Here is a 27,601-nt window from a genome sequence, read left to right as displayed (position 1 = left end):
CACAAAGTGGGGCATGACTCCATGGCAGGTGTTACTATGAGGAGAGTTACTACCTCCCTGGATAACCTTATCCAGAAACAACCAAGTGCCTCAGTTTCCCCACACAAATATCTAAAAAGAGGTGACTAAACTGATTTTAAAGTACTCTTCCAGAAACCTCTTTGATTCTCACCCTCAGAGAAGGAAAAGCAAATCAAGTCAAACCTTCTCTTTGTCACAATAACTGGACTTTTTTTTCATCCAACTTTTTAGAGCGATTGCCTAAGAAATCAGATGAGGGACTTCAAGGCAAAATAAAAGCTCCCAGCCCCCAGAGGGGTGGCTCTGGAAGGGAAGGGGCATGGCCAGTCTCCTGTTTGCTCAAGGCTGGGCTTGTTCCCTGCCAGCATTTGCTCAACCACAAGCAGTAGAAAGGTTACTGTTTAACCCTGAAAGGGCTGAAGCTCAGAGCCCAGCCCATCCGCACGGAGGAATAGGCCCTCCAGGCTTGGGGGTTGGGCAGAGAAGACTTCCCTGAAATTCTTTCACAAGGATTTGCCTGGAGGGCCATTTCAAAGTGGCCATTTCAGTGGAAGCAAGACTTGCCTGGGCCAATTCTGAGTTATCTCTTTGGTTGGCTCATAGCTTCTTCCTCCCTCCCCCTCAAAAAAACCACTTCCCCCCCATAACTGAAAGGCAGGGTAGTGCAAGGGCTAAGCACCCTGGCTTTGGAGTTGAGGAGGTGCAGGCTTAGCTCCTAGTTCTCTTGCTCACTGTGCAAGTTTCAAGTCTGCTTAGCCAAAAACTTTCTGATGCTCACTTTCCCCACCTGTAAAATGGGAACAATCCCACACTCAAAGTCCTCTAAGAATCTAACGAGGTCATGAATGAGGAGAGCTTAGCAGGTAGTAAACAGAGTATAGTAAATGCCACAGGATAACGTGGGCCAGTTTTCCCCTTGTGGCCCAATGCCCACAAGCCCCTTTACTCAGGACAGAAGTAGCTTCTCATCGTGACCTCATACAGGCATCCAGAACCACTGTGAACCCACAGAGAAGCCTCAAAGATTACAAGGTTGCTGGCCCCCATCACTACCCAGCCCCCCAAGAGGCTGGGGTGCATGAGCACTGTTCCCTCCTGGCACCCTCTTTCCTAGGGAAAGCAGCCAGCATGGTGAGGGGCCCTTTTTTACAGGGTGCAGTAAATGGTTACTACTTATAAAAGAGTTTATGTGGCTTAACTCTTAGTGAGTCAAAGTTCACTGGAGTTCACCCAGGCTTGTAAGGAAAGGCGGTCAGCGCAGCACTGCAGGGCGGTGGCCTCAAGGTGGGCACGAAAGGGCCTGGGGGTGGCACAGCTGAAAGCCTTTCACTAAGTCCTACCCCGCTCTGAGGCCCAGGTCTTCAGGTGTAAAATGAGGACATTTGCCCCCAACGGCCTCAAAGGACTGTTATGGAGATCAAATGAGATAATGGATAATAAATGTGCCTTGAAAATTGTAAAAATAAAAATAAAAAAACATTATTATAACTAACCCACCCACACTCCCATATACAGATACAGACTTTCTTTGATACATGGTGGTTACTTTATGGTGTAAAAGCAATCCTTTTAATTAAAAAGTAGGAGGATTATTTAATGCTCTTCTTTAAGCTTTCTACTTTACCTTCAGCATACCTTTTATTATTTCGTACTGAAAAGGAAAAAAAGCATCAAGGGTATGAGGTAGAGACTTGGGAATCTTTGAAGGCTGGATTAGAATCGAGGATCCATCTTCGAGCCACGTAACCTCAAGTGTGTTACGTGGCTCAAACCTATCTGAGCCTCAGTTTCTTCCCTTGTTTGAAAGGGAGAGTCATAGGGAACGTGACTAAAAACGGAGCCTAAAAACTGTTTTGAAAGATAAATCGTACAATGGATTTCAAGGTATCTACTTTGGCGTCACACCCTCGGTGAAAATCAATTTCTTTTCCTTTCTTTAAACATCAGTTCTCAAGGTCTTTTCCTAATATACTTTACTTTGAAAAGTAAATTTAGTGCCTAAGTAAAAATGATTCCACCTTTTAAGCTAAAGGCAAGCTTGGAAAAGGACCACCCATCCTTGTATCTAGCTCAAGAGAGAATCCTGGGGGGCGGTCCTCAGCCGCGTGGGCTGGGTAGAAAGCAGAGTTTCGCAACCTTTACATGACAGACATTTTGGGCTGGGATGGTTCTTTGTTGCAGGGACTGTCCTGTGCATTGCAAGACCTTGAGCCACATCCCTGGCCTCTAGCCACTAGATTCTAGCAGCATGCCCCCCTCCCCTCCCAAATGTCCCCTGGAGCCAAATTGCCCCCAGTTAAGAACACTGGTTAAAAATAGAGCCTATGGAGGTGACAGCTCAGGCTTTGATCTTGCTGGTGTGGTGACCTTGGGTTGTTAATGTGCAGATTAAATGAGAATGTCTGTAAAATCCTCAACTCAGCATGTTATCTTGTACCTGGCAAGTGCCATGAAATGTTAGCTATTGTTATAGGGTGTGCCCATGAGTCTCTCTTTAAACTGTGTTGGTTGGATTTGGGGACATTTTTGGGGCCAGGGTAGACTCTTCAGAGTCAAGATAGGGTACTGGTTGGTAGCTCCAGGCTCTGGAGTCAGATGGCTATGGTTTAAACCCTAGTTTTGCTAATTTACTAATGGAGCAAGCTTGGATAAGTAATTCAACTTCTCTGGGCCTCCGTTTCCTCATTTATGAAATAAAGATGAAATGAAAAGAATTGTTGAAAGATAAAATGAGAGGATACCTGAAAAAAAATTAGCAGATACCTGTAAAATGCTTAGAAAAGTGTTTGGCACTTAGTAAGTACTCATGTTTGCTGGTTTTTATAATAACAAAACTTGTTATTTATTGTATTCTTCCTCTTTTATTGACTCTCCAAAGACGAAATTGAAGGCCAAATTTATTTCAAACAAGGCCTCTAACCTCTTCTATCTACATAATATTCCCCAATTCTAGCTAGTTGGCACAGTTGAGCCACAGGCTGAATTTCCTGCCTCTCCACCCCCCATTCTAGGCTGCTGTATGGATGCACTATTAGACTGAGCTATGAAGAGCATCTGTCAGCCATTGTTCACAGAAGCTATGCTATGCCCTTGTGGGCATGGTCCCTGCTTGAGAGACTGAAAGCCATCCCTCCTGCTCCCATTCTCCCCATAAGACACACTGTTCTCGAGGCTCCAAGGAGCAGTGGGAGGGCACACCCCCGCAGGCTCTGGGTATCGCCCTGTGTTGCTCTCCCACACACCATGGGTGGTTTGCAGGTGCAAAGGAGAGCATCACGTCTAAAATGGGAGCTCTTGCCAGAGAGGTTTCTTTATCCAACAGTGTCCCTCAGCACAATGAATGTTCGATCACTGCAAATAAGGAGGCACCCCTGAGACTGTCAGGGAGCTGGAGGCTCCCAGAACCCAGAACCCAGGAGGCTCTGCCTGGCTTCGGCACTCTTAACGAGGCTAAAAATTTCTAACTGGCCTCTACTCTTAAATGCTCAGAGAGAGCCTCTCGGCAAAGACAAACACAGCCCAGTTTGGACCTGCTCAGGTGTTCTTTGCTCCATAGTGGGGTTACCGAGACTTAGGACTGAATGCTGTAAAAATAACAATAAAAATAATAATAACTATGCTATAGTAGCCAGGGCTTATGGAAAAAGTAAAATGTGCCAGCTCCGTGCTAATAGTTTAAAATGTATTCTCTCAGTCAAGATAACAATAACTCTATAAAGCATTATGTTATTTCACAGATGGCCAATCTGAGGATCTGAGCGATTAGGTCATGGAGCTTAGGAAGAATTGGAGCTAGAAGAGAATTGAAATTCAGACTGCCTAGCAGCAAACCCTGGGAAATTAGCCTTGTTCTGCTAAAAACAGAGTACTTTGCCAGTGAAGAATTTTGCCCTCAACTCATCCTCACCCCCACCCAATCCATACAAAGTCACGGCATTCTCCATGGGCCATCTGAGGCCTCACACTTTTATCACGGTTCTCCGAGACTATAAAATTCTCTGGCCCATTCGGTCACGAAGGGACCCTGATTGCGACCCTCTTTGCCCTTTGCCACAGCAATCTGAAGCTATCTCTCTTCTCAGTATATCCATCCAAGAGCTCCCAGGATGAAACAAAGAGCTGCCTTCATTTGGTCACTTCTACAATATGCTTAGGTAGGAATATGTTAGTAATTCAAAAGCTGGGGCAGTTTAATTCATGATACTCTCTTAGCCATTAAATAGATCTATATATTCATATACATATATATACACACACATATATAACATATATGCATATACACATATATATGCACAAATACATATATACTATAAATACTGCCTCTATGAGCCAATAAATTTATTTTTATCCTATATTTTGGAAATAAACTGCCCCATAGTTATTTTTGCTTTATTTGAACTAGGCTTCAAGCCAAAGAAGCACTCTTTTCTACTGAGAAGGTAAAGGTATACTGGGAGCGATTAAGCCCACAGAGCAGATCTTAAGCAGGGCTTGTGCCTGTATTCTCTGTCCCTAGCCGCAGGGTGTTAGGAGTCAAACCCGTGGTCTGCCTTCTTCTCAGCTCCTTTATTCATTCAACCACATCTTCCCCAAACTGCCACAAAACTGGCTGGCTTGTGGGTATTTTTACTTTTCAAACCAGAGGAGCAATTAGGCATTTTGAATAATTACTTTTGTAATGACAGCAATATCCAGACCATTCTCAGTCCTTAATCAAAGTTACCAGCACATGAATTCACAGCATTTGCCTTAGGATGTTGCAATGACTCAGTGACTTCTAGTTTCAGTATGACTGTCATTTCAAAAGAACTGCTCCCAAAAAGGAGAAAAGAAAATTCATGTACATGTGAAATCTAACTGAATGTAATACGGACAATAATTCATGTTTTTCAAATGAATCAAAATGTGATTCAGCTTAGGGAATGTGTTTGATCCTAGTGGGATTACATCACAGGGTAATTTTATAAACTTGTAATGTGTTTTGAAGCAGACATTTCATGCTCCCAGGGGCAACATCTAAAGTATTATTCCTGGGCTTTCAAGCGTTCCCATGGGCAGCGATGCAGTATCAGGAGGCCAAGTGTTGATCCATTATAGATACACTTTACTGACTGTAAGCCATTTGGAAATATACATATTATGCTGATCTTTATCATTCTTGGTGCCAGACTCAGACAAGAAGCAGGAGAGGCACCAAAGTTGATTAAAAGATGAGATTACCTTACATGACCCCTGAGGCCCTTATCAATCCCATTCAGATATGACAAACTAAGAATAGGGCAAGCTTTGAATCTTAAAAGGTCACAGAGACTTTTGAGACCTCAACAGAAGCTAGGTCTCTCTCCTACCGAATAGTACATCCACACCTGGTTTTGCATTTATTTGTGGGTCCCGCCCTTCGAAGACCATTCATTGTCCCCTATAGATCTATGGACATCATGGATCTCTCTTGTACTCAGGTTAGTTTGAAATTAAAACAAAACTTTTTAGTAGAGTCAGGATTGAGAGATATACATTTACTACACAACCTGTAAGAGGAGGTATTGTGTTTTTGCTCTCTCACTTGGGCTGGGTGTCACCTCATTCTCCTACAGGGGACACTAGGAAGGGCCCCACTGTCCCTTTCATTCAGCAGCTGAAGTAGGAACCATACATCCAGCACGGTCACTCTGGACCCCTGTTTGGCAATGTAGTGAATAATTCACCAAATTTTCTACCACCCTGAACCTAAGTATCTATCTCTCCACTAATTCCCTTTCTCTAGTCTAAAATCAAATGATCATAAAATTAAAAAAAAAAAAAAAAGTACAGTAAAAGAGCCAGACCTCATTTCTTATAACAATCATAGATCATTATTGGTCTTTGGAAAGGCACAGGTATGGGAACTGGAGCATCCAGGATTACCTTATGATGTTCATTTTCCTATTTGGCGGAAGAGGCCATGCAGGCATTTATTTATGTTTGGTATATAGCTCACCTGTATCATCATCCCTAGAGAAGGAGTTAAACTTGAAGTTTCCTGGGGTCCTACGCAATACCACTGAATCAGGATCTACATTTTTAAGAGCCTCCCTTAACTGATCCTTAAGCATTCTCACAGATAAGAACAGGTCATAGACTCACCCCCTTGCCTTCTCTCAATTTCCCACAAAACAATAACTAACTCCAGGAGATAGTAGCCTTGAAGGAAACAGCCATAATCTTCAGGAAACCCTTGAAAAGTCAGAGGCAACACATTTCATCTGGAGAACTCAAACTCCGATCCATCTGTGGAGATTCTATCACTATATTATTTGACAACTTGAAATAAAGCAGTTTGTAACACCCAGTACCACCAAACTGGCAAATTCAACAGTGCTCAGCTACTTACAAGTATGAGCTTCTGCAGACTGAACAAACCCAGCCTCAGAACACAACATTTGCAGAGGATTTTTATGACAATTACTTCTATGAAGAGAATCTTATGACTGGCTGAGTTAGCCTTTACCTGATCCCACCTCCACCTTACCCCTTTAAAACATTACTTAACCATCTGAATTTTAGGCCTCATCTCCAAGAATATTGATATCTGAGCCGTCAGTGGAGAGGAACAATCATAAAAAAAATGCTTGCCTGCTACTAGAAATATTTATCCATCCCCTCCAATTAATATATCTATATTCGAATGTCTACTAGACACTGGGCATGGCGCTAGGTGCTGAGACGCAATAGTGAACAAAACACAGACAGCTGCCCTGCCCTGCCCTGATATTCAGCAAGGATGCCACTTTGTCTGAGCTCATTCTCCACCTCCCGTTGGGGATGGAGTGGAGCCAGAGCAGAGAGAGAGGCAACCCGCTCTGGCCTTCGGAAATGACCCACCTTGAAAAGAACTTTACGTTTCAAAGCAGGACCAATCCTCTTCTCTCTGGCAACCCCGTGCCCTTGCTTTCACAGGAAACCCTTACTAAGACATCAAGCTGGCAGACAGGGTAATAATGCCCCTGAGTTTCACAAAGCAACCTCAGCCAAAACCAATCTCCACTCCAGGCAGAATAAAGCCATTGGTTGTTTGGGTGGCTGAATGTCTCTCCCCAGACAATGGTGTGTTTATGTGGAGGAGTGTTAGGAGCAGGCTGTTAACATAAACCCACCGTAAACAGAGCTGTTAATTCAGTTGCTGGCAGGGGCTTCTGTTATCTTCCAAATACCTCCCAGAGGGTATAAGCTCTACCTTTTCATTTGAGTTGGCAGCGGAGTTATTTTTTTGCACCTGTTGCTCTGCTCCGATAACAACCAGTTAAGCATTGATTTGTTGGAAAATAAACAGAAAAAAGCAAAGAAAGGCATCTGCCCAAACAGCCTGAGCTGGTTTGACTAAGCATTCATGCCAATTTGTTTTTCCTATAAAAACCAAAAAAAAAAAAAAAAAAAAAAAAAAAAAAAAAAACCCACACACACACACCACGCACACGCACACACCACATGCACACACGCACACAGATACACACGAACCCTGCATTTTCAGTTTGGATGCTCCCCTCCCACTCCCTCAGAAGTAAAGGAGGTATCAAGTAGACCAGCCAGAGCTGGCAAAGCCAGGAATCCAGAAGACACTGTACTTTTCCATCGGCTGGCTCTGTGAGGGCACTGAGGGGTGTCCAAGATCTGCAAAATGACATGGCCAACCTCCAGCCGGCCCGGGTTACGATCACGAATCAGATTAACTAGGGCAGAGAAGAGGGCTGCCGGCATGGGATCAAAACCCAGACCACACTCTTCCAAATCATTGACTTCTGAAAGTCAAAATGGTTCAGGAAGTAGGTGTGGTCTATGAGTTACCTGCTAAAGCAGAGACTCAGAGTGCCTGAATCTCAGGCTGGTCTTGCCCACACACCTCCTATGTCCATCCCTGGGCAAATGGCATAATTTGAAACCCCCAGTGCTAGACCATAGCTTTCCCATTGAGGAAATGAGGCTCCTGTACCTGCCTCAAAGGCGAGCTGTGTAGAGTCACCCATGTCTTGCCAAGTGACTTGAAGTCCCAGGTCCTGGGTGGAAAGGACCTGAGATAGTCAGGGTGTGATTTCTGGATTAATCCAAGCATCACCGCACTCTCATTTCTCATCGCTGTCAATATCACATGATGAGCTCAAGCCGAAAAGAGCTAAACAAATCACTCAAATGCAGATCATGACAACGCTAATTAAGCAATGGCATCATCACCCAGCCTTCAACACACAGAGGCAGAAGCCTCTTAATATCTCTTTCTAAGCTTTGAGAAGAAAGCACAGGCTGTGGGCAATGCACGATGTTCCCCTAGATTATCTACCACCTTCCCCTGGCTTTCTCTCGGCCATTGGGCCTGCATTACCACCAGACCACTGGCTTCATGGGGGAGTCAAGTCAGAGGGGAAAGACCTCTAAAATGCTGCTTCTCAAGGAGCACGAAGAACAGGGTGTTCCGACAGGGGAGGGATATGGCTGGCTGAGCATTGCCCAGCTTTCTTGTCATGAGCAGGGCAGGGAGTGGAGTGCCTCGGAATCAAAGCGGGTGGCCAGAAAAATAAAAGGTTTAACAACACCCTCAGTTGACTGAAAAATAAATAAGACCAACTGCGCAGGAATGCGGGAAGGGTGGAGGGAGGTAAGAGGTGGGAATTGGAGCCAGGGAGGGGTTGGGATGGACTGGGACAATTGATCGGACCATTTTGAGATTCGAGTTTCTTTCCAAAAAAGACCAAGGTGCTCCAGCTAAGGAAAGATCAACAGCCACCATTCGGAATCTCACAGACTATATAATTATAAAACAACCAAAACTATGACAGTGAAGACAGTTCATATTTATTGAGCATTCCCAATGTGCTAGGAATTGAGCTGGGGCTGATGTGAGTTATCTCATTTAGTCTTTGCAATAACCTTAAATATTGGAGCTAATATTATTTCCATTTTACAGATGACGAGGCACAGAGAGGTTAAACAACTTACCTAAAGACACAGAGGATGGATGAATTATAATAAATATATTGGTGGGGGGAAGTGCAATGTAATTCTTTGTAGCTTCGAAAATGGATCTTTGTATTTCTAGAGAGGAAGAGGCTGTCTCTTAGGATCATATACTCTTATTGAAGTATAGTTCCCATAATTTTATTCCTAAATGAGAATAGGAGGCATTTTAATTATCCTTGTGCTCTAATATGAAAATTCCCTTTAGCGTACAACAGTGCGGATGCTCCAGAAGCACTAGTTCACGGCCACTCGAACCCGTCCATCAGAACTTCAGTCTGGCTTCTGTTGAAAGCCCCAGATTGACTCAGGAGTTGGGCTTGGCTGCCTGAAGCCACCTCAGACTTATTAGCCATGATAAAAGAGCAGTAATAACAACAAGAGTAAAACTGTTGGAAAATTAAGGGGAAATTACGACTTCTTTAGCAAAACACCTGAGGTCTGAGCTGTCACTCATGTGTCCTGATGACAGAACTGACATGTTGTTGACATCACACTGATGAGAGAAAGACCGTGGATATGTCATTCGAGGAGCCTGAATTCCGTCACTGCAACAAATAAACCTAGGAAAATTCTCACCCTTTTCTTCCAAGTTCGTGACCTTGTTTCAAACCTTGGAAGAGTTTATAAAAAAAACTCAGTTGTAAAACAGACAGAACCTCTTAAGTCTTATTCCATTTTCACATTTGGAGCTTAGGAAGCAAGTAATATCTGATGTTTCTTTCAAATTAGAGGATCTCCTCTTTAGAAGAGTTAGGGTTTTTGTTTTTTGGTTTTGGTTTTTGGTTTTGTTGTTGTTGTTGTTATTGTTGTTGTTGTTGTTTTGTACGGATAATCATTAAATGATAGCAGGCAAGAGAGCCGAGTTTCTTTTTAATGCCTTCCCACAGGAATGATAGACTCGGCACACTGGGCCCCATTTTCCCTTCCAGGACATATTTTGCTTTGCTTCTCCTAGCTCACCGGTTTATGAAGAAAACCCATTAGCAAGGCAAGCAACTTCATACCAGAACGGTTTTCCAAGGAATCAAATTCCTTCCAGCTGATTATTCGGTCATTCCTCCAGTTGCTTCAGAGGAAATCTTTGGTGCTCAAACAAAATTATAAAACTCACCAACTCAAAAATGACAGCATCCCTGTGTGATAGGCCTCAGCTTTCCACCAAAGGTCAGCTAAATGATCAAGAAAAGGATGAGCAGGGGCTCTCCACAGCAGCATCCCGGCATCGGGAGTCATCACAAGTTCAAACAATTTCACCACATCCAGCTAAATAATTGGCAGGGCTCAGTGCCTTCACCTGCACCAATGCTCTATCACCACAGGGGAAGGGAGGGGAACATCTTCTGTCTTTGCACCATGAATGACCATCTGAAGTAGTTGGGAGAATTAAACAAAATATGACATTGTACATGCCTGTAAAGGTACCTGGCTTACAGTAAATACTCAATAAATGTTAGCTGTTGTTACCATTGTTAATATTATTGCCATTATCTTCTTTATGCCAAGGTGCCATTGCAACTCTAAACCCAACCACAGGTAGGAACAATGTGTGGGAAAAATATATACTCTTGACAGAGACCATCTATCAGCTGAGGCTGTTCACCTGAATCCCAGGTTAGGAATACTTGCTGTTTTATTAACAGCAGAAGTTGCTTGTTCATTTTCAAACGGTTTTTAGAAACCACTTCCATGTGGCCAGAATTCTCATTTGAACAAATTATAGGAGGCATACCCTATAGTGTCTCGGCATAATAAGTAGTAGGAATTTTTTTTCAAACCCTCTAGAATGCCAGGGTAATACTGCTTTAGCTGGAGTGGTCAGTAGATATCTGGAGACACTCTCAAAAATTTTAGGGGTGGCCAATGGTATATGAAATTGAAGTTTGTCATGTGAACTGCCTGGAGAGGAATCAGTTTCTTCCAGAGGCTCCTACATGCCAAGCATCAAGACACAGGGATAGGAATGTGCCGTGTGCCCCCCATCCCAGGTCTTCCCCAGAACTTCTACAAATTGCAGTTTGCAGCCAGCTCAAGACAAGGTTCAATTTGGAGGTTCCCCACTACCATGATTCATTCCTCTCCTTGCTGTCCACCATCTGCAGTGAAAACCTCATTGCATTTCTTTCCCAAGGTCACAGTGCAGAACCAAAGTTGATCATTTCGAAAAAACACAATCCCAGAATTATTCATCCACTTCGACTCAACAGGAACCCACTGAAAACATCCACGTCGAGGATCTAGCCTCAGTTCCCACTCCATAAATTACTATTTGCTCACAAGCATTTGTCTTGGTGCTTTCAGATTCTTTGTCTGATTTAATCCTTACAACAGGCCTGTGCAGATGTCATTAACCCCATTTTCCAGGTGAGAAAACTTAGGTTCTAGAGCTTACCTAATTCAGTCAGGGTCGCTAAGCCACCCACAGGCAGAGTCAAACTTGAACCCAGGTATTTTGACTCTAAACCCAATGTTCTTTGTACCACATTCCAGCAACCAAAGTTCACAGCTTACTGCCTATTCAGACACACAAGCAAAGTCTGCTCTTCATCTGCGTTCCTCAACTCAAGACTTGTGGCCAGTGGAGTTACAGTGGGTGAAAAGGGGACCTATGTGCTCTTTAATTTTATAAGTGAACATAACTGAGACAGAGGCTGATTCAGGTCAAATCTAAAGCCCACTACAAAGACAAAATATGTCTTATCAATAGTCACCAGAAAGATAGGGCTGAAAACAGCCTGACCTTTCAGACCCCCATTTACTTCAACCACCAGAATATATCATTAGCCCTACAAAGGGTATTTTTTTAAAGGTTCCTAAGAGGGATTCCAAAATAATCTCTACAAGACATCCATATTCTCCAAGCTCCATTGTCATATATAAAAAATAGAAGACCTTCTTTATGTTCCAAGAGACCACTTAGGCTTTTGGAAGAAGTTTATGTTAGACTAAGCAAGGGCTAGCAGTGTGACTGAAATTTCTCAGATCCATAATTGGGCAAATGAGGGCCAACTCTCAAGATTGGTTATTTTTTATCTGTGATATTGAGTGAGGGGGAAATGGCAGAATATGAAATTTTAAGTTTACCACAATTACAACATCATAGAAAGTATGCATCTAGACAAAGTCATACAAAGGTAAAAACAACTAGTTATGTTCGAATACTGGGGTTAATGAGGTGGTCTATTGGTCTAATAATCAAAATGTTATAATGAACTTTGGGACTCCTTTTAATTTTTGCTTTTGTTTTCATCAGAAAGTATGTTTTAAATGTACCTATGCTGTCTATATTTTAAATAAACAAGTAGATGACTTTAACAACCATTAAGATGTTTCTGAAAAAAGAAGGGTCCAAGGAGGCTCTGGGGGCCGGGGTGTGAAGGAAGATTGGCGGGTGTGGGAGGGGGGACGATAATGTGAATCCAATGAACCAGAACAAGGGACCCAGCCCCGTAAAACAAACTGAAGGCAGAGTGTGGTTAGATGCTAGTGAAATCAGTTTTTAAAAGGGTATTTTTACAGGGTGTCTCTTTTAAAACATGGCCAATTAAAACTCTGGAGCCTCTTTAAATAGGCCACCCTACTTGACCCTGTCGTAAGTGCTGGTTGCCCTAGATACAGGCAGAGGCCCTCTGGGGAAACTAGTCTTCAGGTTGGCTGCCCAGTGACTCCGCCATGCTACCCTTCCATTTCCCCTAGGGTCTTCCTCTAGGAGAAAGAGTCCCAGTCCTCCAAATCTACCCAATAATTCATGGACAATCAGTCAAGCGAGCTGATCAGCGCTACACAAACTGAGTCAACTCCACGGGTACCTGAATGTTCACTTTTCAGCAGGCTGCTCTGGTGTTTTATAGATGACATCATCACAGTGCCTACTTGTGTACAGAGACTGCTTGCTCCCTGTGGTCACAAAACAGTCAGCTTCACCCACTTCTACACTCCCACCAACTTTGGACATATGAGGCAAATTGATAAAGATGGGACGTTGTCACAGGAGCAGACTGTAACACCTCTAGAAAAGGCCCCAACTATTCATTCATAGTACTTCCACCAGCCATCCTATCCCATAGCCAAAATTCAGAAGACTCCAAGGAAGCCATTTAAAGGCCCCTACGGATTTTCTTTCCTGTCTCATTTTTAGGAGAGCATCTCCCACCCCATTCCCAGCTTTCAGACTTGAGTTAAACCTGGTAATCTCTAGGCATAGCTGGTTCTCTCTGGTCATCAGAATCTGAGTGTTGAAATGGGTCATAAAGATGATCGGGCTCAAACTCCTTTGTCCAGATGAGGAAACTAAAGCCCAGAGAGGGGCGGCATGTTGCTCTAGGCACACAGCATTGCCAGAGGTAGAAAACCAGATCTCCTGACTGCCAGTTCCAGTCACTGTCCTGCGTACTGTCTTGTTCACATGTGTTCAAAAGGTGAATCTGAAATTCTTAGAGAAATATCTTTTTTTCCCCCTCTGAAGTCCAATAAATTTTTTATCCAATAACTCTGAGGAATCCATGGAAGTATCTACTCCAGCATGTCTCAGGTCCTGACATCAATGCCATTCAGCTTAAACATATGTTTCATTCTAATATTGGTGCCATTCTTCCCACTGCGCTGTTTCCTGCACAGCTTAACATTCTGGCCCTTTAAAAGTGGGTCCAATTTAAATAAACATAATAGTCACGTATTTCTAATAAGAGAACGATTGCCTGCTCCTCAGGACAAATCATATTATTAAAAATCTTATTATTAAAAATTAAACAGAAAACATCAAATAGAGTTTATCTTTTCCATCTCATCAATTATTCCGCAACGTCTTTGAGAGGACCATGACATGGCTGCCTTCCTGCCTCTGTCTTCCAATGACAATCTCCACTGCAGATTCAGTTTACCCAAGTTGAAAGCCACTGCACTCCATCAGTTACTCAGTAACAAAGCCAAGGTGAGAGAGCATGATCTCTAAACACCATCCTGCAGTGGAGTCAATGCCTCTTGACCAGGGCCCCACCCACAACAGTAATGACTGTCGCTTGAATTCTACCAGAAAACGAAAGAAATTTACAAAAGAAATGGGCTGAAATGCAGAAAAAAGGTGTCAAATCAGGTTCCAACTTTATATTTAGTTCCTTAAAACTGTAGCAGTGCTTCTCAAGCGTGTTACAGGTTCTATCGTGGCATTCTTGGTATTTATTCCATCTTATTTTCCAGAGGTTTTTGAAAATCCCATCTTCTTTAGAGGACTAAGAAAAGACTCCATCTGGAGGAAGGGGAAAAGACTGAATAACTTTTTAATGATTTGTATAAACCTCTATGTGTTTGATCCTTTAACTTTGAACAGGGTTCTTACACTGTGCTTTCAGAAAAGCAAAGTGGTCTAAAAAACACCACCACAGGTTAAAATACTATAATTTGGAGACAGGGGGTAAGGATGAGGAGGAAATAGAACATTACAAGATTCTAAAATGCTCAGTTCTACCTCATCAAGGTGAAATTTGGCCTAAAGCTCTCCCAATTCTGACCTGATACCTGATACGAGTCCCTTCTAGTTTCCAATTTGCTAACTGAATGCATTTGAGTAAATATTTATTCTCTCAGTTTTCGTTTTGTCTCAGCCTCTCAAGGATTCAAAAAGATATTGAAAGAGGATCTAAGAAACTGCATGAATTAGTGGGAGCATAAACATGGAATCCTAAGTGTTAATGTAGAGGTCCACAAAGCCCCAAGTTATTTCCATATTTGGGAGCTCACAATATACTAAAAAATGGAGGTGAAAAGGGATTGTTTGAATTTAACAAATAGATGGTTTTTAACACAAAAGAAAAAATATACTTGGATTTGAGATTTGGATCAAATGTATCGTCCTATCCACAATCACCCTAAAGAGGTTTTGACTGATGCCGCCATCTTGAACAGTAACTCAAGAGAACTTACAGCACAGTTGTTCCCTCAAAGTTACTTTCTTTTAAAACGCCTCTGTAAAATACTTTGGAAACATGGAAGAGGAGTGCCTCCATCATATTTATTATTTTTCAAATGTGATTACAAACTTCCAAATGACCTTCATTTCATGTTTCATCATTGTTTTTAAAATCTATCCACATGAGCCATTAGCAGTTGGTGTGGAAGTGACATGATTCTACACAAGTTCAGATTAAAAGAAGATAGAATTGGTGAGCTATTTCATAGACACAGAATTCTAGGTCTCCGAAAGAGGACGAGTGGAGCCTTCTGCAAACCAAATGTAACTATTAAAGTCATTCTTAAAATCTCTTAAGAGCCTTTTCTGATAGCATTGCTTCTCCATGAAGGTCATCCTAATAACATGACTTTGTCTTTGTTATTAGAAATTGACTTTTCCCTTGCCCTCAGTGGAATTAGCACATGGCCAGTCATGATCCCCTACTACCCTTTTATACATCAAAAGGCTCTATCTGAACACAACCTAACACCCATGCCTGCCGAATCAACTGAATTAGAGCTTCCATCAGAACGCTCACAGAATCCACTCACTCACTCATTTTCATTCTGCTGCTAGGGTCAGTGGAAATAACCAACAGAGACACCTGTGTGCACTTAGACTCCCAGAATCTTATGTTTCATCTTAAAAGACATACGCTCCCACGATACTGAAAATATACTAAATCTCAGCAAAGACGGATGGTGAAAATGTCGCTTTCCCAACTCAGTGTTTTTATTTACCAACGAGAAGATTAAATCCCCAGTGTTCCCAGTTCCGTCCACCCTGAGGCCAACACTTCTCCATGGTATCCAAACAAAATCAACATAGCACCTGTTTTAGAAAAAATTTGGTGCTGCTGACTCATGTCTGTCTGTGTGGTCATAGTACCCCATTATGGAACAAAGAGTTAGTTTGTCACTTTGCGATATGGCAAAACTCTTCACCAAAATTAGAAAGTCATTTTTAGGTGTGCAGCTTTCCCCAATGCCCTCACCTACCTGTCTGCCTGACCATTTTTTCCAGTGTGGATGCGTACACCCTAGCCTGTTTCCAGCCATTTTCCGACACTAGAATATGCTAAAAATGAATCTGCCTTTCCCTTCAACTGAATCAGTAAAAATAACCAACAAAAATATCTCTAGAAAGTGAGAACATGTGCTCTGAGCCCCAACAGCTATTGAGCCAACCAGTTCTTCACCGAGCTCTATCAGGGTCACCTCTCCCTAGCTGCCTCTTTGATTCAGAATTCAACCCAGGGTGGCCTTGTCACACAAACAGAGGGAAAGAAACCAGGGGCTTTTAAATTCACAGTGACTGGAAGTTCAGATCCAATACAGGGAATTCACAGATGACATCCAAAGTAGCCAAGCTGCCCCCCAAAATGCGATTCTAATAAGACCCAGTGAGGTAAGCACAAGTGAAGTGAGCTTACTTCCTGCCTGCTGCCTCCAGGAGTCTGCTTTAGTTTCATCTGCCTGATTCAAGGCAGGCTTCTCTTTCCACTCAGGTGATTGAATTCCAGATTCAAAAGAAGGTTTAAAAATAAGGACTTACCTCATTTACCTAACGATTCTGGGTGGGAAATCCAATAGCTGGGGCTAATGGAGGAGAGGCAGCAGGCAGCCCTCACGCCAGCTCCTACAGGGATGGGGAACCAGGGGTGTTATCACGTCTGAGCCCTCATCAGAGTGAAGATAAATACATGTGACAATAATTTTAAATCATTTTGTAGGATGTTAAGCAATAAGCCACCAACCGGGAATTCCCTAAGTCACTTCCCCCTCTTCTTATTGGCTGCCCAGTCCTTTAAAAAAATAAAATAAAGGATTACAAACATTGGCTCATTTGCATTTGGCCAACTCACACGTTAGTGTTCAAACAAAACAGGTCTAACCAGGTTATGCCTGTGCCTCAGGAACAGAGAGACAACCTGTTAATGGATGAGGAACTGATCTGGTGGTGACTGCTCTTTTCGGCTTAGAGGCTGTTTCAGGTGAAAAACATCATACGTGCTCCCCAAAGACACCATCGGGAAGGGAGAATGTAGAAACCAAGTGAGCAGAAATTCAAATCTGGAGGAGATGATGTATAGAGGAGTGGCATCTGTCTCAAGTACTAATCTATATTTAGTCCACTCTGCTTTAGCATCAAGATCTTTGCCCCAGCTGTGTGAGTACCAGGTTCTGGTGGGGCTCTCAGCCAGGTGGCCCACAACATAGGTTCTCTCTTTAGGCAGCATGATTGCTTTTTTAACAGCTACCCTTGGCAATTTCAATGGACTTTGAAAAGCCATTCTCCTCTGGCCTTGGGAGAAAGTTTGAAGAAAAGGTCCCAGGACTGAAGTCTCCTCTGAGTTGTTAGGTGGAACAGTCAACTATCCTGTTGGCGTATTATCCAGGTTCTTTACTTCCTCTTAACATTTATGTGGTCTCTTTTACTATTTATTGACATTCCTGTCAGAGCTAGAGAGAGAAAGACCAAGATGCTGAAACTGGAAATAAAAACAACACAGTTTGGCAGGAAGAAGGTGGAATCCTGGGGAGGCTCTACGGATTTCAAGTGCTCTTGCAATCTCCATTACCCTGGGCTAAGGGCCTGCTTCACTGGGTCACCAATGTACTTCCACTTGCACAGGTGAAAGACGGCTCCTAGCAAGGAAAAACACACTCCCCTAACCATTAACTTTTTCTCAGGTCTTCCTAGACACTGGCTGGGCATGAGCTAAGCATCTAAGCAGATTACTTTAACTCATCAGGCCTCCCTTCTGTGGGAGAGGAAAGGGAAATTGAGTTTTGGCAAAGGACAAAGATTTTGCGATCAAAACCAAGAAGTTCCTTGTGTAAAAAAAGAAGTCTGTATATGGGCAAAGCCTGAATCAAACAAAAAATAAGTGGTTGTATTATCAAGGTGAGTGAACAGTAGTGACATTCCTTTCTTGCTTGTTTTCCTAGTTTATGCAACATAAATGCAGAGGTTTCTGAAGGTGGAGAAGACTTGGTGGGAGGACAGAGGTGGACCTGGGAGGGTCTGGGAACTCAGGTAGGTCTGGAAGGTTTTGTAGGTTTGGGAGTACAATTTAGGGAGGCTCTAAAAAGCCCCTCTGCCTCCTTCTCTTTACTAAATATTCTCACTATTCCTTCTCTTCAACCATGTATTTCCCAAGGGCCCTGTTAAAATGCAAATGTATGATAAAAAACAGTATATGTCATTATTGCCCATTATCACATTAGCCCCAATTAGTCTATCAGCTCCATATCTGAGAGGAGGGCCCTGAAGGAATGGCCGGGTGACATTTTCTTTTGCTTGAGTGATGAATCAGGAGCAATCTGAAGTAGCAACTCCACCCACTACAGGCTGTGCAGACGTGTGTGCGTGTGTACACGTGCACCTTGGGGAGCCAGGGTATGGTTAGTGGCAGTGGGACTCCTTTACAATTTTGCCTGAGATTAACCTGAAGACAAGGGGTGGGGAAGTAGGGAGGTGGGGAAGTGGGCAAGGGTTGTGTGGTCAAGAGGTGGTGAACTTCAAAAGCAGCCCCAAAAGTGACATCATTTTCTGGTCCAGTCCCAACCACCTTTAATTATAGGCCCTTAAATTTCTAGCTGAAGAGTTCCAGTTACTTCTCCATTCCTTTATCCATCTTATCTTGCCCATTTTAGATCTGAGGATTGATCCATTAAGGCATTCCAGAGAAGAGTCATTTTGGGATGGTGGAGGTGAGGGGGGATGAAAAGGTATCACCTCATCCTCACCAGCCACTGTATTTATGGAGTTTTTATGTATGTAAAATAGCTAACAATGTGTATGGTACTTAATGGGTCCTTACTAAGTATCGTTTCTCTTCTTTACTTGGGACTTAATTGAAATGAAACTTCCAGAAGAAAAACAAAAACAAGACAACATTCCTCTCCCACCCTCACCCTGATCTCCTAAAAATCTGGATTTTTAGAAATGTTGCATGCATAAAAAATCCCTTTGGTGTATGTATGAGTTCTTTTACCCTATGGTCAACTTCAACAAGACAGCACTTGCATCAAACTAGAAGGATGGATAGAGATGATAAGTAGATAGATAGATAGATAGATAGATAGATAGATAGATAGATGATTGATAGATAGATACATAGATAGAGATAGATATAGATAGATAGATAGATAGATAGATAGATAGATAGATAGATAGATAGGAGAGAGGGGGAGAGAGAGACAGAGACAGAGAGACAGACAGAGACAAAGACAGATATATAGATAGAAGTCCTGATTTTTAAATGAGAAGGCTAGAAGTTGGATTTGACACTGAGGCCTTCTACAGCAAGAATCTCAAGTCTTCAATGAGAATTTTAAACGTGTAACCACAATAACATCAAACACACCAAAGCCTTTATACAGACATATCGTTAGTTTCCTAAAAGTCATAACATTCTCAAGTGGGAATCAGGCAAGAGCCTTGTTGTCAAGTCAAACCTCCAAGGGTAGCATAGATTCTGTTTGTTCTAAGATTCCAGTGTTCTCTGACAGACTGATAAAGACACAAGGAAGGAAGTAACTAGAGCGATGAGACAAAGCCGACTGGATTTTATGAAAGGGAAGACTTAAGAGAGGCAAAGCAGCTTGTTCTCAGGTCAAAATCAAGATAACACTGGGAACTGGAACCAACACTACTTCAATCACTCTGTGTAGAAATCTTCCTGGTCTTCCCTCCAGGTCAAGGCTCTATTGCTGTCTCGGACCTGCCCCAAAACATGGAAGATTTGAATGGAGTCCTGATGCTGGTTTCCATGGAGGAAAAGAGAGTGGAGCAAACCAGACCCAGGTCATGTGAAGCAGCCTGGGGACCCTGCATTTGGTTGGATCGCCAACTAGAAGACAGACATTACAGAACCAAAGAAGCCCAGGGACCTTAATTCCCAAATCAAAGCCAAGACAAAGAATCTTGTTAAGCCAAGTATCAAGCCCTAAGGGGTCTGAGTCTTAATACCAACACAGGCTGTGGTTACAAGGTTAATAAGAGTTGTCTGCTTGCTTTGCAAGAAAGAGGATGCTTGCTTACTTTACATAGCACCTTTGAACTAGAAGCCCTATATTTATTTTTGAAAGTAAGTATGTGTTTATGTTTGTTTCCGTCTATCATCCCCTCCTGATGACATGAATTACTTCCTGGGTAGAACGAGACAACTATTTAATGAGAGCCACACGAGAATATTACTCTAGGACTGACAGGACCAAGAATTTCTGTCTAGTGTTGGGGAGGGGATTACATAGAGCAGAATATTATCATTAATTACCTTAGACAGAGTCAAATAAAGAATTAGGGTTAATAAATATCATTTTGCCTCTTACCCTAGTCCTCACTAAAAGCCGCATTTCCAAAATCTTTAGATTTTGGCTTAGATTAGATTCCTAAGGATCTCTAAATCCTCTTGAGAGAAGCATCATGCCTCTGAGTTCTGTTTGGGAGGTCTGACATTGACAGCTGTCCTAATAGATTTGCATGGCACCCTCTGATTGTATCTTTGCCATCACATCTGTGCCTACATACTGAGCAAATGCACTGTCAATGGCACATACCACTGAACTGCTGAGGTAGGGGACAACCTCTGTGATTGAGTAGCAGAGGATTGCCCACAGTTTCTGGAAAGAATGATTCATTGCATATATATATATATATATATATATATATATATATATATATATATGCATGTACACAGACACAAGCAGGCACGTGCACGCACGCACACACACACACACACATCTCAATATTTTACCTATGCACCCAATTTTACCTATGCACTAAAGATGAATTTTTGAAACTCCTCTTTATATTTTAATGATTCTCACGTAACCTCCATTCATGCCTGGCTTAACTCACTTTTGTTCTATTCATTCCGCCTCACCTATATCTTATTATTCTTTTTCTCGCCTTATCTTGCCTCACAAATAGCTGTACATGGTGCCATGACTTAATGCCAACTTCACTTTGGTTCTTGAATCAAACTGTCTTGGGAGTCTAAACAGTGTTTCCATCAAGGTCTTCAAGAAAGCTCATTTCTCATTCTCAAACCAGGAAGGAAGACCAGGCAAACGGTGGCCACTTCCAGGCAACCTCTCGCAGCCAGTATTTTGTGTGTGGGGAGGTGTTTCTTATCATTAGAGCTGTTGTTTTTACACATTATTTTGGCATAAGAACTCTTTTCCACTATCATGGAACCCCAAATATGAAACAGATTGAAGAGATGCTGCTGCGTAAGGATTGAAAGTGAGACAGCTGCAGCCTCCCCTAATCACTTGCCCTTCCCCTCACCTTCAGGCACTCGGCTTCTCTGTTATATTGTCCTACTGACTCTGCGTCCTCGTTCCAAGCCAATGGAGTATCAGAATCATCTTCACGAGTTCAGATTCCTGAGTTCCTGCTCGCGTCTACTGAATTGGCATCTCCGGGGGTTGGGCGATAGCAGACACAATAATCAATTTTGCATCCATCACCATCCATTTCTATTTTGTGGGCTCCCATATTATCCCACTAATGATAAACCAGAAGATTCGGTACCTACTGTCCAAGGAGCCCTCCTTGGGTGAGGGTCTCAGTGCCTGGGGACCGTGAGAAATAGCAAACTTTGAGACCTGACTAGAAAATGTGTAAAATCACCATTTAAATAACTAATTATTTGGGAGAACTTGTGGTATTGGAAGACCAGGGTCACTCAGAACCTACTCCTTCACCCTAAAAAATCAAGATGGCTCAGCTTTCTCAGAAGTAGCCTGGTGCAGTAGAAAGGACAGAGATTTTAGAGCCAGACAGACTGGGACAACCTCATCACATTCACTTGAACTCTAAGTCTCATTTTCCTCATCTATTTATTGGGGATATAAACGTTCTCAGCGAGCTGTTTGGAAAGTTAAATGAGAAGTTGTATAAAGCATCAGAGCACCTGGTGGGCTCTCAGAAAATGTTTACGCCTCCCTCTAAGCTTGAATCCCGAGAGACCCTCTTAATGATATATGAAGTTACATATGACTGATCAGGGAACTAACTATCCATGTTTCAAACCATAAAGTAGGAGAAGGGAGCGAAGCTGGAAAAGTTATAGGAAAAAAGGACAGTGATGACCTTTCATGTTTATTAATTTATAACCATGTCCCCATCACTAGACTCAGGATTTAACTTGCACATCTCATCTCATTTAATCCTCAGTAAACTCCACCAGAAAGGTACTATTACTATTCTCACTTTACAGATGAGGACATTGAGGCTCAGAAGCCAGGTAAGTAACTTGGCCAAGATCACACTGTCAAACAAGTGACTGGAACTCAGGCCAAGGTCAGTCATTTCAAAAGAAGATTTCTCAACCACGACTCTCTTCAAAAAAGAAAAGCTTAAAAGCTTGTTGAAATTTGGACTATAATATCTTACATAGACATGGAAAAGCAAACTCAGTTCTGGAAGGCAATTAGAAACATTAATGTTTCTCACTCAGAAGAGTGATATCGTAATGTTGAAATAAAACAAAGTGTAAAATAGGCAAAGAGGTGTGGATTTTATAGAATGGTATTCAGCCCCTGTCATTCAATACCAAATATTTAAAAAGCTAAAAGTTCAGAATAAGAAGTGAGGGGAAACCCATTGGAAAATGTTGTGACTTGGTCTTGCCTGGGAATTCATGAGACTCTTTTAACACAAAGGTCACTCTGCCATCCACCAGGGCTTAAATCACCAGGCAGACTAAATACCATAGTGAGAAATCGTTAGGCATCTGGATCCAGAAATGGTAGAGAATAGAGTGAAGGGTTGGAGTGATGATAAAGGCATTAAATATGAAGGTTGAAGGCAGGAGTAGAACCAAGTTGGAGGTGAGAGTTGCCCCCCATCGAATCAGTTCCTCAATCCCCATTTTTCATAAGTAATTGAGGGTATCTCAAGAAAATGTAAAATGCTCATCAATCAAATTCTGTTCCCAAATGCCTTCCACATAGACATTAGGGATTTTAGACCTGCTCATGCCTCTAGAAAGAATGCATTTAGAAACCTCCTGGAAATGATATCTGAGAGTTGACAAGCACATCCTCTGGGACTATGCAAAAAATTCATTTGCAAAAATAAATTATCCATTCGGTTCATTCAAAACATATGCACCTGCATGTTGGTGAAATGTCAAGAAAGAAGCCCTTGCAATTTTTTCTGTATAATTCTATATTTTGGGGAAATCCAGGTGAAATCATGGTTCACATGTATCATGGCATGTGTATGACTGTCCTTCCCTTTCTCTCCCCCACCCCCATTCCTAGCAACCACATGTGAGTTTAGGGTTTGGAATTAGTCAATCTGTCTTTCCGGACAAGGGCCCTATAACAAACAGTCCTATTTTGAGACCTAGTTTCTTTTATGACAGTGCCTCAGGAAAGTTTTATGAGAATCTTGATTTAAGGTTGGAGGTTGACAGATCTGAAATTCTGGGAACCAAAAAATATTGTGTCTGTGGTGTACAGTAAAACTGAAATAAGGAACTCTGCAAACAGAACACAAATCCTGCAGAACTGGTTCATCTGAAAACTGAGAGGGCAGCTCTGCTGTGAAAGAAAGGTACCAGCCACAGTATATCCCTTTCGGACAGCAGAAAGCCTCGAGGCCCTTGAGCTCTGTTATGCTGGCAAGGAGCAGGAGCCAGACCCAACGAGGGGAGTGTGTGAGAAGAGCATGGTCAGCTTACTGTGGATGTTCTTCATCTACACCAAAGTCCGATGTCGATGGACCTTTTTCACCCAAACCAGAAGACTTCAAAGTCTACCCAGGGTTTATAGTTCTCCAATTCACTAGTCCGTGGTTCTCCAGGAGTTGCCAAGACCACTAGAGCAGAAAACCTCAGGGAGTTCAACCTTAGATCTCACAATTGTGTGTGGTTGTGGTGGAGGAGGGGTACCCTTGACAAATGTCTGATATTTGCTAATCCATTTGATTTCCAGCTTGGCAGGTCACCTTAACTTGGAAGCTGAATGCACAGCTGGGAAAAAATAGACTTGCTAGAGGTAGGAGTAAATGCTCCGTGAACTTGAGTCTTGGCTGAGGGTAACAGCTTTTGAACCACCATATAGGACAAACCTAGGAAGCCACAGTACTGCGCCAATATGAACATGATCACCAGGCATCCAGACCCACGATGGGTCAGTGCACGGCCCACAGAGCAGACGATTCCTTCCTCTAACTGCAGTCCTCCTGCATTTCTCAGAGTTGTTGGCAAGAAGCACCAGGCAGTAGGCAGAGTTGCTGGGAAAGAGGGTAAAGTGAGACCAAGAAAGAAAGAGACAGAGAGAGAGAGCAATTTCTGCACATTTTATCCTGATGCCCTTAAAGAGACTGTGAAATGCTCCCCATCTCACCAAAAACAAACAAACAAAAATTCGCCTGAGTAATGTTTCCAACCGTTTTAGTCACAGCTCTACCAGAATTTTATAGACACACTTCCATTCCTCATGTTGGCTGCCTTCTCAAGAAGCAGCTAGATCATTCTCTTATTCAAGAATCTTTGCCAGTTTCCCATTCCTTGGATCTGTGTTTCTTGAAGGGAAGTACACCTACCAAAGGTGATATGCAAGATGATTTTAATTGTAAATAATAATTTTTATTTTAACAGTTATATGGTTTCGATGTGTAAAACAAACGGTAAGTAAAATAGAGTCTATGTAAGTCAATGCGAAAATTATGAAGTAAATAATAGAGGTGGGTCCATAAACAGAGTAAAAATAGTGGTGATAAAATGTGAGTGATTAAATTTTGGACATGGTGACCTAAAGACAGTCCAAACTCCCTGAGGGCACGCCATTTGCCGGTCCTCCACCATGAGTTCTCCAACAATGTCTCAGTCCCCTGGTCTCCAGCTCTACCTCACAAGGTACAACCCAGACATGGTAGACCCAGGACGTTTTGGCAAATGTGTCACCTGCTTCCCTGCCTGCTTCTTGCCTATTCTCCCCGCCCCCATGTGGACGGTCCCTTCATTATCTTTGCTCGGCGGAACTCAACCCATTTTTTCCATTCGGTCTTCCCCAATTATTTAATCGGAATTTAAATCTCTCAGAACAGTCTCTTGGTACTCGGATCATTTTCTAGTCAACATTTGACAAATGTTTATCAAGTTTCTACCATGTGCCAGGCACTGCGATGGGCAACGGGGATTCAGCCATATGAGAGAAAAAGAAAAAAAAAAAAAAGACAAAAATTCCTGCCATTAGGAAACACAGATTCTGCTGAAGTGAGACATCAGCATGCTTCCTCTTCTGCCATGTGGGTCCTCTTTGGGGTGCTGTTTTTTTCCCAGCCAGACCGGGCAGACAGGATCTTCAATGTCCTTCCCCAGAAAGGCCTGGCATGACTCCTTTCAAGTAGCAGGATGTAGATATGATATTTCTCAGAGGTTGAAACCCCAGTGTTGGGGCTCTGGTGTTTAGACTCATAACCTACACACCCTGTGTGTTTATGGTGCTTTAGAAACTGCTTCCTCTATGTATCTTTAGATCCTCCCAGCATCCCTGGGATGTGAGATGCACACAAAATGATTGAGATGATGACCCCAGCAGGCTTGGTGTCTTTCCCAAGGTCATGCATTAGTGCATGGTAGGCAAGGCGCTGTGGTGGAGTTCATGGTTCCCAGTGGCTCCTCTTCCACCATGGTGAGCCTCAGGGAGAGACATTTTGGGGCACAGATAACTCTAATTCCTGATAGGAATCAAGCCCACAGGAGATATGGAGTATCTCTACTTATGTAAGGCTCTGTGGTGGCTGCTAAAATGAGGAGGGTCCCCTGAGAACACTGCCAGGAGTGGGAGAAGTCCTGAACATCTTTCCAGAAAGAAAGTACAGAGATGTGCTATTGTGTTCTTGCAACGCTCTCTTTCCCTTCCTCTCACCCCCATCTTTTGCAGAATCGCTCCCAAGCCTGGGCAGTGAGGCTGCATATAGAGTAACCACCTTATCCCAGACTTTCTCAGCTTTAGCATTGTGTGTCCCTTCTCCCAGGATATCCCGTGATCCCAGGCAAACCAAGAAGTTTGGTCAATCCAGCCGTATATCACGTAAACTGTGCTGCAATCTGATCTTCTCTAACAGCTCTGTGTCCTTGGTCAGTTACCTTTCCTCTCTGAGTCCCTATTTTCTCATCTACAGATGGAAATAATACCATTCCCCAGAGCTGTGGTGAAGATTAAAGAGGTAGAGTATGCGTAGGGAGCGTGCCGGTGTGCCGTAAATCATTGCTGTTATGGATCCATTTGGAGACTGGATTGAGAGCAGTGTAAAAAGGAATTGCCACGGTAGAATCCAAAGGCCTATGAGCTGGTTAATACCTGCTGAGTGGCTCTCTTTTGGAGGTGGACATGCCAAGGATCATGTGGCCACAACAGACAGTCTCACCAGGGACTCTGAATGGCAGCAAACAAGAGACTTGCCAGCAAAGCGCTGTAAACCAAACCCACAATCCACCCACCTCTGCTTTACTATTTTTATTAAGTATTTACTATGTGCCAGCTATTAAATACTTATATGCAATTTCTTATTTAATCCTTAAAACAGCCCCTCCACATAGCAGTACGATCCTCCATTTTAAGGATGAGGAAAATGAAGCTGAGAAAGATTTATTAACTTGCCCGAGGTCACATTGCTGGGAAGGACAGACAGAAACTAGGGCTGCCTGACCTCAAAGCCTCTTCCCTAACCACTACCTAACCTTATGTAGAAGACATCTTTTCCCCGTACCTTGGAAGGAGCTGACCACTTTTCTCCCCTCCAAATAGAAGGAAGCTGGCATTTTAAGAGGCACTAGGCAATCCGATCAGCCTTGGAGAGAAGGGGAATTAACAGGCGAGCCCTTGCTTGCTGGGAGATGGCTTACCCTGAAACCCTGCTGGGTTTCCCAGAACCCTGAGTAAATATTTGCATAATCTCGTTACATTACTCCCCAGCTTCAGACTGAGGAGAAAACATGGAACCAACCTGGGCTCATGAACCATTGTAGTGTGGACGCATTGTTTTCCAACCCACAGCAGGGTAGGAGGAAGACTCCTTCCTGCAGACTAGCTATCGCAGAGGAAATGGTTCCTGACTTGGCTGAGGTTTCCATCCTACCCTACCACTTACTAGCAACGCCACTTCGGACAACTGGAGGCTCAGTTCCTTCATCTGTAAAATGGGCACAAAATTTGTCCCAGTGCCATCGCCACCATCATACCTCATGGAACACTTACAGCGTGCTAAGCACTTGCATCTGCGCATAAGATCCTCTCAAAAGCTCTTTGATGTAGCTACTATTATAATCCCTAGTTTATAGTTGAGGAAATCAGGGCTTAGAGAAGTTAGGAAGTTTGGCCAAATTCATATACCTAAGAAGTGGCAGAGCCGGGCCTAAAACTCAGGCAGTTCAATGTAAGAACCTGGCTCCCTACCCTCTTTCTCTTTTTACCTGAGTAGTATCTCCTGAAACATGCACTGGAACGCTTTCAATGAGATGGCACATGTGAGCAAGCCCAGCTCACAGGTTACCCTCTGGTAGCATCCTCCAGTCCACAACTTTCAGTTCGCTGCTCCTTATCAGTGCCTGGAAGGAAGAGAGAGAGAGGGGCTTAAGGAGGGAGCATCCTCTGCATGGGAGAACCTCCTCCTTGC

At 42.9% G+C, this 27,601-nt stretch overlaps 1 protein-coding gene across 1 annotated transcript in view; it reads right to left on the bottom strand.

Annotated features, from left to right (window-relative positions):
• EHF (ETS homologous factor) overlaps positions 1–16,642 on the bottom strand; it is a 37,977-nt gene extending 21,335 nt beyond the window's left edge. Inside the window, exon 1 of the mRNA XM_016133102.2 lies at positions 16,508–16,642. The gene's annotated coding sequence lies outside the window, so the exon portion shown is untranslated. The remainder of the gene's footprint in view (positions 1–16,507) is intronic.
• Between the last annotated feature and the right edge of the window lie 10,959 nt (positions 16,643–27,601).

Source organism: Rousettus aegyptiacus, unplaced genomic scaffold, assembly GCF_014176215.1.
Source record: "Rousettus aegyptiacus isolate mRouAeg1 unplaced genomic scaffold, mRouAeg1.p scaffold_m13_p_5, whole genome shotgun sequence".
NCBI classification, from domain to species: domain Eukaryota; kingdom Metazoa; phylum Chordata; class Mammalia; order Chiroptera; family Pteropodidae; genus Rousettus; species Rousettus aegyptiacus.
This window is presented reverse-complemented; position numbering and strand designations above follow the sequence as displayed.